This window comes from Belonocnema kinseyi, chromosome 8 (genome assembly GCF_010883055.1).
Source record: "Belonocnema kinseyi isolate 2016_QV_RU_SX_M_011 chromosome 8, B_treatae_v1, whole genome shotgun sequence".
Classification (NCBI taxonomy): Eukaryota; Metazoa; Arthropoda; class Insecta; order Hymenoptera; family Cynipidae; genus Belonocnema; species Belonocnema kinseyi.
Window position 1 is genome coordinate 42,118,209 of NC_046664.1, and position 7,310 is coordinate 42,125,518.

The window sequence follows — 7,310 nt, forward strand, 5'->3', positions numbered from 1 at the left end:
GATGTTGAAAAGAACATAAACACAACAGTCGACCAAACTATTAAAATGATTAAAGTCCTTGGAAATTCTTTGAAATTTGGTTAATGGCTTGAAAATTCCTCGAAATTCTTTAAATTAGACCCTAAATAATTTGAAACCTGTTGATATCCCTTGAAATGATTTAAAGCTTTTGAACGATCTTTGGAATCTTTTAAAATACCTAAAACCTTTAAAGCCGATCGAAATATCTTGAAATCTCTTAAAATTCTTCCAAATTTCTTGGAGTCATTAAAACCACCCTAAATTCTTTAAAATCCTTTAAAATATCTTGAAATCTTTTAAAATTCTTGAAGTCTATTAAAATTCCTTTTAATATTTTTAATCTCTTGAAAATCCTTTGGAATTCTTTAAAAAGCCTAAAATAATTTCAAATCTTTTGAAATTCTGTGAAATCGTTTAAATCTTTTGGAAATTCCTTTTAATCCTTTAAAATACCCGGAAGTCGTTAAAATTCATTGAGATATCTTGAAATCTCTTAAAATTCTTGAAATCTATCAAAATTCATGGGAATTTCTTCAATCTCTTAAAAATTCCTTATATTTCATTAAAAACCCCTAAATACTTCAGAATCTTTTTAAATCCTTTTAAATTGTTAAAATTCTCTGCAATTCTTCAAAATTTCTTGGAATTCTTTAAAATCCTTTAAGATATCTTGAAATTTCTTCAAACTCTTAGTCTTGAAATTCACTGAAATTTTTTTAATTTCATGAAAAATTCTTGGTATTCTTTAAAATCTCCTGATAATTTAAAATTTGTTGAAATACCTTGAAATTTCCTTGAAATTCTTGAAATCTATTGAAATTCCTTTACATTTTTTCAGTCACTTGAAAATTCCTGGGAATTTTTTTAAACCCCTGAAATAATAATCCCTTGAAATATTTCCCAATGCCCTAAAATATGATAAATCCATTGAAAGTTTTTAAATCATTTTAAAATTCCTTGGGGTAATTTAAAATATTCTAAAATATTCAAAATCCTTTAAAATCTCTTTAAATTACTGAAATTAATTGAAAACTCCTTGGATTATTTTCAAATACCCTAAAATACTTCAAATCCTTTCAAATTTTGTATATCGCTTGAAAATTCCCTGGAAATAAAAAAAAAAACTACAATCTTTCAAATCTTTTCAAATCCCGTCAAATTATTGAAATCTATTAAAAATAAATTCAGATATTTCAAATATTTAAACAACTTTAAAATTCCTTGCAATCTTTTTAAATTTCTTACCTTAACTTGAGAAAATTTAAAAGTGATGAACGATTTTGGGATTAGTATAAGCTGTTAAAAAATCGTTGTTTTCTGGACATCTTTTTTTTTTACAGAGGCAGTTATTTCATTTATGGATGGCCCAGATACAAATTTGAAACAATGAGCGTTTAAAATTCAATTTTAAATTAGAAAAATGAGCATTAGATCGATATACCATTTAACTGATTATGTAAAAGTCTCTGGTGGCAAAGTGATTGCACTAATTTGCATGCACCGATGGCAGAAATTGTCTACCTTCCGTGAAAATCTGTCATTATATTTATCATCCATTGTTCTTCAGAAGGTGCGCTTCAGTTTGCTCACTTAGCAAATAGAAACATTAAGGTTAAATCCACAACCGGTCATCGTGTATATTGCGGTACAGACGTGCCTGCAAAATTGTCTCCGAATACGTAATTACTTCCAAGAATATCATTATGTATTCTAATGTCGTAGCGAGAAAAGTTTTAGGAGAGTCATAAGAAAGCAAATGCTAGGTCAGCATTCATGACATTTTAGTTATAATCTTAATGACGATTTTTAATCATAAATTTAATGCTGAATTTAATTATAATTTTAGTCCTAAGACGGTCTTGCCTTTATGAGAGCCGCATCAGAGTTCAGAGAACAAATAGCCTAATTATTTAATTTAGAAATGTTTTAGAAGCTTTAAAAATCCATTTAACGAAGTACTTAATTCTAGGAGAGTATGTTGTTATTAACAGAGAGAGAACAAATATTTAATAGACTTAACTTGCCCCGATTTTGCAAGTAGTGGATGAAATAAACTAAAGTATGCAGAAAGATTAGAGTATGAATTTTAATAAACTATTAAAGTGATTGACGTTCTAACAAAAATTTACTACTTGCAAAATTACAAAACCCTACCAGTTATCGATTTTTTGATACTTTGGTGCACCTATTTTAATTTAAAAATTTAGGTTTAGGATTCGGCAATAAACTAGTGCAGTAATGTTCATACATCCGTCCTAATATATTAATTTGGCGTAAGATTATAATAATGGAAATCAGATTTTTGTATCTGTATATATATATGAAAGAATTATCATCGTCGCTGATGTAAAACGATAGAATCGAATTCGTAAAATACGAAATTTTTATGATTTATTTCGCAATGTTGTGACTTTCGAATATTTAATACTAATTTATAACACTAAGATTGTAAATCTTTGGTCCTCCAAATAAAGTGTTACGTAATATATGCTTTATGAAACAAATTTTAGATCTAGTTTGCGATTATGGATATTTATTATCTGAGTTGTCACTCATTATAATCATTTTAAAAATTCTGGATTTATTATTAGGAATTCAAAACGTCAAATAACTTATCTGACGAGTTTATTAAACCCAAATGTGAACTTCTTAAGCTAATTATTCCAATTTCAGGGTGGCTAATAAATTAATTTTGAAACAAATACTTACATTTTTTAGTAAAAATATCAATTGATTATAAAAAATGGAATAGCTAAACTTTAAGTTGAAAAAATTCATTAAAAAAACAACACATTTTCAACAAAATAGTTCAATTCTCAATCAAAGTGATGAATTTTAAAATAAAACTATGAACCTTAATCTGGAAAAATTGAATTTTAAACCACAAAGATGAATGTACAACTAAACTGATGAATATTTAACTGGAACACTTGAGTTTTCAACCAAAAAGATGCATTTGTAAACAAGATTAATTTTTTAATAAAAAGATTAATTTTCTAACAAAAATACAATTTCTTTACAAAGTAATGGAATTTTTAACTAAAAAAATGATTTTCAATCGCAAATAGAATAATAGCATTTTTAGTTAAAACATTAATTTTAAACCAAACATAAGAGTTTTCAACTAAAACCATAAATATTCAACTGAAATAGTAGAATTTTAAAACTAAACAAAAATTAATTTGTACTCAAAAAGATCTATTGTCAACCAAAACTTAAATCATTTCATTTTAAATTTAAAAAAATTAATGTTCGACCAAACAGATGAATTTTCAAGTAAAACTATAGAATATTCAATATGAATAAGTTAAATTTTCAGTTTAAAAAAAAATACCTTTCACACACAAAAATTACTAAAAAAAAACATTTTTAAACAAAGCGAGATATTTTTAAATAAAGTTGTTAATATTTAAATGAAATATTTAAATTTTAAGCCACAAGATTAATTTTTAGTCAAAAAATGAATGAAACACTTTTTACAAATATTGCTGTATCTCCTAAAATTATCGAATTGGAACAAATTTGTTTTTGAAACAAACAATGCATACACATGGACTATTAGAATAAGCTTTTTTTCCTTCGTAACAAAAATTTCCAAAGACAAACATTGTTTATTTGAACAACACCTAATAGTTTCAAAAACAAATTTGTTTTAATGTCGATAATTTTAGGAAAAACTTTAAGAAAAAGCTTAGATACAGACAAATGCAGAAAAAGTTTTTTAAAAAATTCTAATAATTGAGAACAAGAAAATAAGTATTATCAGTTTCTTTAGTTTTAAATATTTCTAATCTATTTAAAACGTCTAAAATTCCTAATTGAATTTTTATTCAAATGTTGACAAACCATTCAAAATGCCTGATTATCTTCTAAATTTTCCCAGAAATTAAAAAAAATTTGGTTGATTCTCTTGAAACCGTTCGAAATTCTTTTAAAGCTTTTGAAGTTTAGTTTTAAAATCTTCAAAAATCTAAATTTCTAAAAATCTTCAAAAATCTAAATTTCTAAAAATCTTTGAAAGCTCTATTTTTTATTTTATTTTTTAATTTTATCAAATTAAAACATTTTTCTTGAAAGTCTTCTACACTCTTTTCCGAAATTTGTTAAATATTTATTTAAAGTTATTTTTTCGAAATAAAAAATCATTAAAAATTTTTACACGTGTATTAAGAAATTTTTTTTCTAATCTTGCCACACCATATAGTCTAGAACTTAATAATCTTCATAAATTATTCAAATTTTTCTGGACTTTTTTTTAATTCTGCAAAATTAAACAAATTGCCTTAAAATCTTTCGAATTCTTCCTCGAAATTTTTTCGAAATAAAAAATTATTTTTATTTTTATTAGGAACCTACATTTTTTTCATTTTCGTGAAACCTAACATAATTCTTAGAAATTTAAAAAATATTTAAATTAAATTTAGAACTTGAAATGATTTCGGATAATTTAAACGAAGTGTGTGTACCGACAAAATTTGGCTATTCATACCGAAATTTTGGTGCAAATACCCACAGCCGAATTAAAAAAAAAAGTTTTTAAGAATTGTAAAAGACTTCTAAAGAATAAAAATATTTTCTTAAGACTTTTAGAAAAATTGAAAATAATTTTTTATTTTGAAAAATTATTGTAGCATAAAGTTTAAAAAGATTTTAAGAGATTTCAAAAATTATAAAAGCACCTTGAAGATTTTTTTTCATTCGTAGGATTTTCCAAAAATTGTAGGAAAAATCGATTAATTTAAAAATATATTTAGAAGTTCTCAAAAATATGTTAACACACTTCGTTTGAATTACTTGAAATCATTTCAAGTTTTTAATTAATTTTGAATCTTTTGAAAACTTCTAGATATTTCTTAAAAATACTCAAAACTTTCTACCAAAAATAAGTGTTCAATTTTTATTTATATTTTCAGATTTATCAATTTCACTAACAAATGAAATATTTCTTAACTACAACAATTTAAAATGTTTTCTTTTAAATACTTGGTTTCAATTTACTCATATTAAATGAAAAATGAAATATTGCTTAATATTAAATACTTTTTCTTTTTCGAAATTAAAAAATATCAAATTAAATAGGTTAACAATTGAATAATTTAGACTTAAACAATACTTTAGATTTAATAAAAATCTTTAATTAGCACTATATTATTATGGATTTTTTTTTTAAGTAGAAAATATTTTATAAAGTTTCAAACGCACGTTAACATTTTTAATGGCTAAACAAATTAATAGAAATAATATATGTATTAATAAGTTTATTTATTGAACTTAATATAAAAAATATATAAAGGAAGGCCTACAATTTTAAATTAAAAATATTTTATTGATAAATCATTAAAATTTTTATTTAAAAATAAAATTATCGGAATAAATGATGTATTAATATCAAATCTTATTAAGATTTTCGAATTAAAACAGTTACAATCTGGAAATTCTCCAATTTTGAACGGATCTAGAATCGTTTTAGCAAATCAATTATTATACAGATTTTTATATTGAAAGTAAAGCTCCATTAAAAAAATGTATTTATTTATATTTACAGTTGATAAAATAAAACTGTTTTTTATCAAAAAATTTCAACTTCAAATGCTTTTAATTTTTAATTATTTAAATCTTTAAGACTGCACTTTAATTATTTAATAACTGTTGAACTCGAATTTGGACAAATTTTTCTTATGAAAATTCCTAAAATTCCCAGTCAAGAAATAAATTTACTGTCATTTTCCGGTTTTTCCCGGTCCCAGAAAATTCTCGGTCATTTCCCGGTCCAGCAGCCATCCTGATTTTCCTAGGAATCTTAAGAAAATGTTTTTTTGTTCTTTTGAAGCCTTTCACAATTCTGAAATAGTTTCTACATTTTTTGTTCGAAATCTGAAAAATCTATATTTTGTTTTAAATTAGGCCGTGTACTATTTGCACCCAAATTTAGGTAAGAATAGATGGATTTTGTTAGTGTACGTAGACACGTTGTTTAAATTATTTTAAAACATTAACATTTTTTAATTAATTTAGAATCTTTGCAGAGCTTCTAAATATCTCTTCAAATTACTCGATTTTTTTCGAGGTATTATAGATGTTTAATATTTATTTTACATCAAAATTCAACAATATTACTTCTAAATTAAATTTTTTCAAACAGAACAATTAAAATTGTAACTTTCAATGTTTAGTTTATTTGTTTTGTTTTGAATATTTGATTTATAATTACTGATTTTACATGAACAATCAAATATGTCTAAACAATAAGCAATTGTTACTTTTCTTAATTACAAAAATTCAAATTTTAGACTAAAAAAATATTTTTAATTTGATGAAAGTCTTTAGTTATAAATATATTATTTTAAAGTTATTTTAAAATTGAAAGTAGTTTATAAAGTTTCAATCGGCTGTTTACATTTGTTTAAATACCCTAAGAATTCCAATTGAAACAATTTAATTTTCAACGTTAAGGTAGCAATTGAATTTTTTCTGACCATCGCTTCTTACCAATTTTTGAAAAATAATGGCATTTTAACAAATGATTTCTTATTTTTCCGGGAAAACATTCTCTACAACTCTACTATTTCCAATTTTAAAAGTAAATTTTTTTATGGCTAAAATCGTTAGAACCAATTTTTTGTAAGAAAACATTTTTCAAACAATTATATTTTAAGATTATTTAGCGAAAGTCAGAAAAAATTCAATTGCAAAAAACATGGTTATAATTAATGTCTTTTGTGTGCACGACAACTACCTTAAAATCTGGAAATGCTTACATTTTGAAGTGATTCCAAATCGTCTTGTAAAATCAATTATTATTCACTTGTTAATCCTAAATTTATAGTTCAATGTCAAAAATCATTATAATTTATATACACTTTTGATCAACTAAAAAGGTTTATTATCAAAAATTTTCGATTTCAAACGCCAGTGATTTCTAATTTTTTAAGTTTTAAAAATTGTATTTTAAAATTTTTAGAATGAAAAATGTACGCTTAAAAATTAACATAAAAAATGGAAAATCAGGGTAGCCGTTTTAATCGACGAAATAAATTCCTGGTTTTTTTCCGGTTCGCAAACATTTTTCACAGTCAATGAAATTTAAAAAATGGAACAGCTAGGAACATTAAATATTACAAAATTGAAAAGTTTTTAACTGAACACTTCTTAAATTAAAAATTCAATTATTTTCCTTTTAAATAGTTTAAACATCATTGGAAAGCTTCAAAATTTATTTCGACATCTTGGAAAATCTAGAAGTTATTTTAAATTTAAAATTATTTTGGCAATTTTTTCAGAACTTCTAA